This window comes from Nilaparvata lugens, chromosome 3 (genome assembly GCF_014356525.2).
Source record: "Nilaparvata lugens isolate BPH chromosome 3, ASM1435652v1, whole genome shotgun sequence".
In the NCBI taxonomy this organism is placed as follows: domain Eukaryota; kingdom Metazoa; phylum Arthropoda; class Insecta; order Hemiptera; family Delphacidae; genus Nilaparvata; species Nilaparvata lugens.
The window spans coordinates 75,111,727-75,121,639 of NC_052506.1; the positions used below are offsets into that span (position 1 = coordinate 75,111,727).

General features: G+C 33.3%; 1 protein-coding gene across 1 annotated transcript in view; it reads right to left on the reverse strand.

The window, feature by feature from the left end:
• Window positions 1–8,974, reverse strand: part of LOC111046665 — a 32,566-nt gene extending 23,592 nt beyond the window's left edge. The window contains exons 1-3 of the mRNA XM_039424563.1: window positions 8,513–8,974; window positions 5,061–5,153; window positions 3,661–3,705 (exon numbers count right to left, since the gene is read on the reverse strand). The gene's annotated coding sequence lies outside the window, so the exon portion shown is untranslated. The remainder of the gene's footprint in view (window positions 1–3,660; window positions 3,706–5,060; window positions 5,154–8,512) is intronic.
• Between the last annotated feature and the right edge of the window lie 939 nt (window positions 8,975–9,913).

The window sequence follows — 9,913 nt, forward strand, 5'->3', positions numbered from 1 at the left end:
TAAGAAGCCTCAAAAATTTTTCAAGAGATCTTTGGATAAAATTTACAATTATACACAATTAAAACAAAAGTCTAATGACTAAGTACTGAAAAGAAATAGCTACCTATAATAATAATAATAATAACTGCAAATAGTGAACGTAACACGAACACATTACAACATATCAAATACTATCAATTTAGTGATATATTTGAAAAATGGGCTGTGGACGTACAAAATACTACTTATGTGGACGCACAGGAAATGGAAACACTTTGTCACTTACTCCGTTGTAGAAGTATTTTACATCTTTGGCATTTAGACTACTTTAATTGGAACACTAATTGCACGAATACTAATTCTAAAACTAAAATATTGATTCAAAGCATATAAGCAGCATGAAATCATCAAAAATATATAAATGACAATCATGTATTTGAAATTATGACACGAAATATTGAATCACGCTCTGGAATGGGGTTTGTTTTCTAACAGAATGCAGTGCCCATTATACAAAATCCATTGCCCTCAAAACATTAGGGAACATTAGCTTGGTCGTTTGTTCGTCACCCAGGAAATCGACAATAACTATTCGGCATTGGCCAATAGCTAATGCTATGCAAGGGCGCCTGTATAGTTCGCATACATCTATGCTCCTGATGCACTCATAATGTGAGCAGGCCACTTCATCCGTGATTGACCAGTCACATTGGAAAAAGTCAAAGTCCAGAAAATCTTCAATATTTTTTATTGTGTAATGATGAAGCGTTGCGTTCGAAGTACCCAGGAAGAAATTATTCCCGTGTAACATAGCCGCAGTAATATTCCCAAAGTTTATTGAGGGATAGTAGATTTTATGCCTTCTCCCGACAACAAAAACAACCACATGGCGGGGCATGTCTGGCGTCGTGCTTATTCCTAATGCCACCTTGTGGTGCAGTATCAGCCACCTTGTTTGTGTTATCACTTTTTCGTATCCAACTGTTTTTCCTTTGGGTGACATTACAACATAATCGTTGAATTGTTGAATGCTTTTGGGAATTGAAAATTCTGAATCTTCTGCGTCAGGATTAATAGCTATAAGTTGTTCCATTCTTGAGTCTATTATTATTTCTTGTAAAGACTTATCATCATTTAAACTAATAGTTGACCTACCAATTACTTTTCTTTTTTGTACATCGACGAAACAGGATTCTCTTTCTGTACTTATGAACACAACACCGAAGGGAAGAAGGGTAGGATCGGAGGAGGATGTCAGGAACTGAAAATGTTTCAACAGTGCGCCTTTATACAAGACTTTCCCCGAGCATGCAGGAAAGTCCATGTGGCAAGCTACCAATGCATTGTAGTCTTTAGTTGCATATACAATCCAATTTCCATAGAATTCTGCTCTAATAATTTCACCGGGCCTTTTAATGTCCAACTCTTTCAACGTTGATGGCCAATGTTTCAGTGAATGCCATCTATACCAACAAATGTAAATGTCTTTCCAACAAAAATCTATTTGTTTGTCGTCAAAGTAGATCGGATTAATTTTTTCAATGTAGCTTGGCAAAAAATCCCATCCCACTTCCTCAATGCACTTCTGTCTCCAGAAATTTGGTCCCCTTTCACATTTGTCAGCTTCATGGAACCATACAGAGCAGACACGTCGACATTTGATAACACTAACACCGTCCAGGAACACAAAAATTCTTTGTAGCACTTCCTCTGGTAAGGCCATTCTGAGTCCCTTCCTTTTCAAACTGATAGACGCTCAAAATCTATCATTGCTGATGAAAAAAAAACATAAAAGAAAAATTATAATCACAAATTGAAGTCAGATGTAATTATGTAAGTAAATTAAATATGGTTATTCAAATGATACAATCCTATGTTTGAATGTCGTGCTGTTGTTTGTAAAAATTACAGCAAGTTTCAATATTCTCGATGGTAAATGTTTAAGCCAATTATAAAAGTAAGTCTTTATACTTTTCCAGAATACTAAAAATTATAATGAATAAGAAATGTGGAATACTAAAAGATGAAAATGAAATATTATCGAGATTATCATAGATTATTTAGTAGAAATAAAATAGTGTTGCACCTGTTGCAACTACTGGTAGGCGCTTGGATGAGTTCAATGTTCAGTTCACAGAAGTTTCCTCATTATTCTTGTTACTTTAGGTATTGAGTCACATTCCAATTGATATCACTTCAATAGTTGAGGAAAATATAGAATTTTATTTTTAGTGTCCAAGAAGTTTTGAAAATGCATATTATGTAGTATTTTCCATGCTATGTTCTTCCCCTAAACCTTTACAAAGTGGCTCCACCTTCATACGGGAGTATACTAGTTCTTGCAGTAAGGCAAACAAGAAAAGAAGTGTTTCTATTCTTGTTCAACTTGAAATTATTGTAATATTCCAAGACAAACTCAACTTGAAAACTGCTGAAGAGATAAATAGATGATTAAGCAGCTTTGATCTTCTCTCAAATAGTCATACGGATTTGTTAGCAGATATGGGTATCATGTAAAGTATTGAAGTATCTTGCTAACTGAAGAGTTTGAGGAGACAGCACCAAAGATTACATTAGTAAGCGTATTGAAGTCTAGGGATTGAAATCCGTGATTTGATTTTCGAAAGAGGTTGCAAGTTAGTGTGAAACATGCCTATGGTTACTTTTTTAGGGACCAACTAATACTAATAATCAAGTCAGGCTAGTCAAAACAGAGCTACCCGAATTATAACAGTTTTATTCATTCATTTACACACAAAATATTACACCAATCATAATATACTAATCAAGAACTGTGGTGCAATAAAAACGGGGTGAGGATTAGTAGGTTTTCCAAAAATGGTTATCCATGTACCTTTAATCCTTGAGAGGGTAAAAAAATTATCAGGAAGAGTGAAGAGAAGGTAGTTTATGATGAGATAGGAAAAAAATATTGGACATGGTGGAAGAAAATAATCTAAGGAAAGACTAAGGATTACAGAATTACCAGCAAGCAAGCACACAAGTCAAAAGAGTGCTCTTAGTGATAGCTTCTCATAGATAGCAAAATAATTGCTCTTAATCTAGTATCATGTTTTACTTTCCAAGTTATTTTGGCACATATAATTGTCTGAATGTGAGAACATTACATTCTTCAAAAGTGAAACTGGTTGGGAAAAATCTAGGTTTATTTAGAATGGTTTTAATAATCACTTTTTGCATATGAAGAGTTCTTCCAAATGTGAATATTATAACATCCTTCCCATACGGTTATCCCATAATAGATTGAACTAATGCAAAGTACACCATTTTTAGCAGACTCAATTTTTTTTTTTTTTGTTTCATAAAATTTATATGGACGATATCTTATTCTTCAACAAATGTATATTATTTATTAATTTAAATTTAGTCACTAAATATTATGAATAGGCTTAAAGTTTTATTGATAGTTATCCAATATGCTTCAATCATTAGGGGGATAAAATTGTTTTGAATAATATTATTCAAGGTGTAAAGACAAGATTAAAAGCGAATAAAAGCAGATATTTGTTTTGTTGTACGGGCAGTCTTTTTATAAACGGTTACATCAATTCAAACAGTCGATGTAATGCAAAATTCATAGATCTGATAAGTCTATGTCTGATCTAGGAAATATGTGTAGCTTACAATATGAAGAAGAAAAATGTTTCTTTCTAAACTCACGTTTGCTCTGAATTCAATGTAGCTATTCTTCTTTCCTTCAAATTCCTGGGAAGAAAAATAGAAGAATTAATTGAATAGATATTCTATAATTGAAAACTCAGACTATAGAATAGAACAGAATATTTTTATGTGTTCAATACAGTGGTCATATGGATCACAACTATACAATTGAACATTGTCAGTACAAAAAAGTCTCTTCAATCTCTGTTATAAATTGTCAATTCCGTAGGGTCCCAATTGACAGAATCCCAAACGACCGAAACGCTATATTTTCCCAAACTGCCGAAAACTACTTTTTTCCCCAATTGACAGAACGCTTTCTGTCATTTGCGACAAACCAGAGAAACTTTCTGTTGTATGGGAAACCTATCACTTTCGGCCGTTTGGGACTCTCACCACTTTCGGTCGTTTGGGACTCTCACTACTTTAGGCTCAATGGGACAAACCACGTTTTCTGTCGATTGGGAAAATTCTTAAAAGTTTTCTGTCATTTGGGATTCGGCTGAATGAGAAAGTTCCAGTTTCAATATTTCATTAATTCTACCAATTGGGAAAAAAGTAGTTTTCGGCTGTTTGGGAAAATATAGCGTTTCGGTCGTTTGGGATTCTGTCAATTGGTATATGCCACAGTCAATTCTACTTTATCCGGCATTTATAGCTTCATTTTACAGTATTTGACTAGCCTAGTTCGAAAACTCAAACTGAACTCCTCATCTCCATCAATTAGAATATTTAAATTCACTAATTAAAAACATTTTTAAGCGACAAGATATCTTATCTTAAATCATAAATCAATAATACATTATCTTAACGATACACATTAGATTCCACACAGTTTTTCTTGAATACGAATTTAATGATATTGTGAGACTGAGGCATGAAATCTCATATAAAACTTTATTCACTTTCTTGAAATGAGAGAAACTTCTAAATTTCTAAGTAAAACCGTTCAAATTTGATTAAGTGAAATCTGGACCACAAAACTTCCACAACGAGTGCAAAATGATATCAAATCTATCTTCATGCTCCAGTTTTTTACCAAAGTCATTTTACCATTTTATATTGACACTTTGCACTTTACAGTTATACATTACTACCATATAAAAAATTGAACCTTTATTATAATCTATTATAATCTAATCTATAACCTTTATTATATAATCTATATTATATATATATATATTATAAAACACACATTTTGGAATCTTGTAGTATTGATTAGCCTAATTACTTAGTGGAAGAGAAAAGCACAAGTTGCAAAATATTTCTCCAAGTCTTCCAAATTTGCATTGTAATTGTTTTGCTCTATCGCAACCTTTTTGTCATTGAAAATTTGAAATCCAAACTGTAGCCTATAGTTATACGAATTTTGACAATAAGCAGATGATAGAACTACTCACCAGGTCGCTGTCTAGCTTGGCCGGAGAAGATGCAGCTTCCGTCGTTGAATGTCGTTAAAGGCCGAGAAGGAACTCTAAGCAGAGGAAGATCACCTGCAACAGGATTACAATCTCAGCCAATCACGGATCGTGAAAACGAAACGTTGTGCCGTCAAAGATGCGAGAGTGCGGCAAAGACAATGGCGACCCTAACAATATTAATATTAATTGCATAACTGTTTTTCAGCAAATGATCATCGTCCCCGGCAAACGTAGAATCTCTTGTTTGTACAATTTCCCCAATTACTTTCACTCTTCATTTATAGTATATTTTACTACTTTATTTACTACAGGGGACTTCGCCGGCTGCACACTCTGTGGGTGTTTTTTATTTATTTTTATTGTATTCATATTCATTCTTTTATTTATTACTTATTATCAGTATTATAATTTGTTATTAAATATTATTTTTACGTTATCATAATTATTATAATTTGTTATTCCATATAATTTTCCCGTTTTCTCGATTCTTTTAAATTTTATTTTTTCTCATCTTAATTTTTCTCTATCCCCATTTTTACAAGAATGCATTCATCACTTTATTCCAATTTTTACATGCATTATTTTTAACACTCTCAAGCTTCAAGCTACCTTCGCCGCTGTAGCCTACTATGTTTTGACCCTATAGGGTACTTTCCAGTTTCCAATATATTATGTAACAGCAACTATCTAGAAGCGCTATATATTATATTGTCCTAGTATAAGAATAACTTCCTAATCAATAGATATACGATTAAATATTCTCTCTCTTTGGTCAACAGCCGTTGGGCTGGTTGGCAGCATCTCTCCATGCCTCTGTAATATGCCATCCTTATGAGGTCTCTCAAAGAGAGGCACATCTCAGATCATTATTCAGTTCTATGTACTCCAGTCTTGGCCTTCCTCGCGAATTCTTTCCTTCAGTCATTCCCTCCATTATTCGTTTTGTTAGTCCCTCATGTCGAAGAATATGACCAACTAGTTGTGCTCTTCACATTTTTATTTCTCTCAGTAGACAAACTCTCTCTCCACTCTTTGAAATAACTCTTCATTCGTTACCTTCTCTCTCCAACTGATCCTCAGCATTCTTCTGTAGCACCATGCCTCAAAAGCAAAAATTCTTCTCTCTTCTTCCAAGCTTCACTTCCATTGGTTGCAATACTCAATACATACTTTTTGAGCAACCGTTTTCTCACCTCTAGACTCAATGTTCTTGCAATAATTTTGCAAATTAAATATTAATAGTCAAGTCAATAAATCCATGAAAAAGGGGTTGTGCTTGCAATATGATAAAGTGTGCCTAGTTCTGATTTTTTAATATTTTATTTGGATACATGAGAGGAGTCCAGAACCAATTTTATCATGCAAATTTTTCTTGTGCTAGATACAGAATGGCCCAAAAACCTCGTGTTTTCGGTTCATTTTCCAGTTCTCAGCCATTTCCGCCAAATCCAGTAATCAGACAGAAAAATTCGCTCTCGCCTTTTTTAGATTATAAAATTCTGAATGAAAAGAGATATTCCTGAATCATAGGCAAAAGCTGTAAATTTCCCGACTAGTTTAGCATTGCATTGGTCATTGATATACACAAGAAATAGAATAGGCCCTAATACGAACAGAACCCTGAGTTCTCTTTGCAATGTTTTCGTATTCAATGTTACTCCGTATGCAATGTTTTCAAATGTACTATAATTTCCACCAATTCTTACACACTCCTTTCTGTTTGTGAGATAACTTTCAAACCATTTATAAGGTGAAACTCGTATTCCTGCTGCTTATATTTTCATCAATAATATTGAGTGGTCTACTGTATCAAATGCTTTTGTGATATCTACATACAAGGCTGAAAATTTTTATCTTCATTAATACCTACTGTTATAAATATCCTCAAGAAATCTAACCAGACCAGCTTTAGTACTCAAGACCTTTTCTCTTGAAAGTGTGGGAATGTTAAAATAACAGGTAGTTTTCATCATCATTTTTTTTTTTTTTGCTCTTTCAGGGCATAAAACTCTCCAAAGATGCATCGTGAAAATGGATGCTCATCATCGTAGGTTTGTAAAGCATTATATTCACTTTAATTTGTTGAATTATTTCACATTTTAAATAAAAAATTCACAGTAAACAAGTAGTGAACTCCTTTTTTAGCGAAAAATTTTCACTTTCTAGCAATATCTCATAAGCTAAACTACTGAAATACAAACCAGTTTCATTGAATGCCTCATCAAATTTTACATACGATTTCACTATAGGTCTATTTTAAAACTTATTGTAGCCATGAAATAATCCTTTGAAATCGGCAACAATGAGATAATTGGTTGAACTCGTCTTGGATGTAGGTTCCAGGAATTCCCAGGTATCGATGCTGGTTTCCACGGCTAATATACTGAAGTGTATAAGATTCATTTTACTTTAATCATTTAGCCTATATAAATTGAATCTATGGTCAGGTACACGTTATAATGGCAGTGTTTGATTATCAATGATATTGCTATCCTTGTCTATCATGGAACATAGCGGATAGCGCTATCTCTTTCTCGCTTTGCTCTGTTGCCATATCGTCTTTTAACAATGTAGAATTACGGTAATAATTAACAAAATATTTCATCTTAGTCATTAAAATTCATTATGAAATTACTGAAAATATAATTTCTTGTTTGATAAGAGAAAATTGATTATTTTAAACAAGAATGAACAGTTAATATTACATCAATAAACCTGTATCAGCTACCGTCTATAGAAGGCATCAACAAAAAAGAGGATCGGCAACGTTGTTCTGCTATCTTTCTCCACTGCCATTATAACGTGGACCGTGGACCTCACTCACTATAGGCTATATTGTAGGTCTAATTGGGCCCTATCCCTATGCAATTCAGAAGATAGTTACGGTACGGTAGGAGCTAGCCTAAGCAGCATCAAAAATAACCAATCTATTAAGCCTACCTAAGCAATAAAAGTACGTAATTTTTAATCATAAATTAAACCTATAGTGAGGTCCACGTTATAATGGCAGTGGATAACGATAGAAAAATAGCGATGCCGATTCTCTGAATTGATTAATTTATTTCTACACCATCAAAAACATAATTGGCATCGTTGTGGACCTAGAAATGGATAGTACCACTGGCTTTGTCAAATGATAGACAAGGATAGCAAAACCAAAGTTGATCAAATACTGTCATTATAACGTGGACCTCACTATAGAACTGTCAACTACATAGAATAGGCTACTGTAATTAAAAACAAGATAAGTTAGGTTACTACTATAAAAGATGACAAGGCCTACAATGATCAGTGATTTTTCAACAGTATAAGAATATGGACGCAAACAAACGACAAACCGTATAAACAGTTACAAAATGACAAAGGTAGAATTCTTTATGGCATTCTCATAAGTTACCTATGTACAGTATAAATATAAACAATTGGCCTACCAAAAGACTGGTGACAATGATCTAGTAGCTGGCTGGTATGTTGTATCGGCAGATAATTACATTGGTATATTTTTTAGGGGTTGATCTGGTCAGTCATTAGAACATGACAATTGGTAATTATTGGCAAATTTAATATAAAACAGAAAAGAGGACTCGGAGGACAGATCAACAGGAGATTGGACTGGCAGCTGGCAGGACTGCGATAAAGTCACTGCTAAGCTAAATGCTGAATTGCTGATTGCTCACTCTTGTCACTATCACTAAGCCAGTAGCCACTATAACCACTATTGACTAAGTTATTACTGCTTTTATTGTTTTATTATTTTGTATAGTGAATATTATTATAGCTTAGATATTCTAAGTCAAGTTAATAGCTACAAATACAAAATTATTTTAGGAATTACGAGGAGAAAATATGCAAATGAGACTTTTGATTTTTGATAATATTGTATTGATATTTTGGATCCCATGCCTATATAATGTACTATCGATATTACTCGTTTCGATTTCGATATTATCGTATTAACTATGCAATATCAAAACTAAACCAAATATTCATACAATTACAATATTGATATTCGTAAAATATTGGAGTATGGTATATCATCATTGTAACATTAGAATCATCCTGTTAGAATTAGAACTATTTTTTCACAATATATCAAGAGTATCGATATTCTATTCCGATAGATCGCTGATATCGATATTTTCCTTTCGATATCTCAACGCTACGTCTACGTCATGATTTGTATCAACAATGGGGAAACACAAGCACCCACGATGGGGCATGCGTTCTGTATTGTATAGTAGTTACATCAATAGCCACTTGGCGCGACTTTTTGCCAATTTCAAATTTCAAGCAAGATTTCAAGGTTCTTGTGTCGCATGGATTAAATTTTAATTAAATGGATTAGAATTTTGTTAAAATAAGCCTTATTCCCATATGAAATGATAATGTATAGTGAAAAAGTAGGTGGATTTTATTTTCTGTGTTGCAAATGGATGGCAGCCGTTAAAATGCATTAATTCCTGATTTCTTATCCTCTTGCATATTATATTGTCCAAGTTAAGCGTGCTGTTGAGACAAATGCCCTAAATTTTGATGCTGTTCCATATCTATAGCATTTTATTAGTTTCAACTTTCAAAATAGTTTATCGGTACCTACCAAGTAAGTAGCGCACACATTCCAAATATTTTTGCTAAGGAAGGTTGAATAGCCTTCGTTTAGGCTATTATTTTCTAATTGTGAATTATAAAGGCCTATAACAGACAATTTTAATATGGATTGAAAAATAGCTGGGAATGAAAGTATAAAATTAACTTAATAATAATAGGCCAATCAGGTTTTTGTTCATATTGTACAAACATTCATATTTTTATACCGTATTCGAAGAATTTAT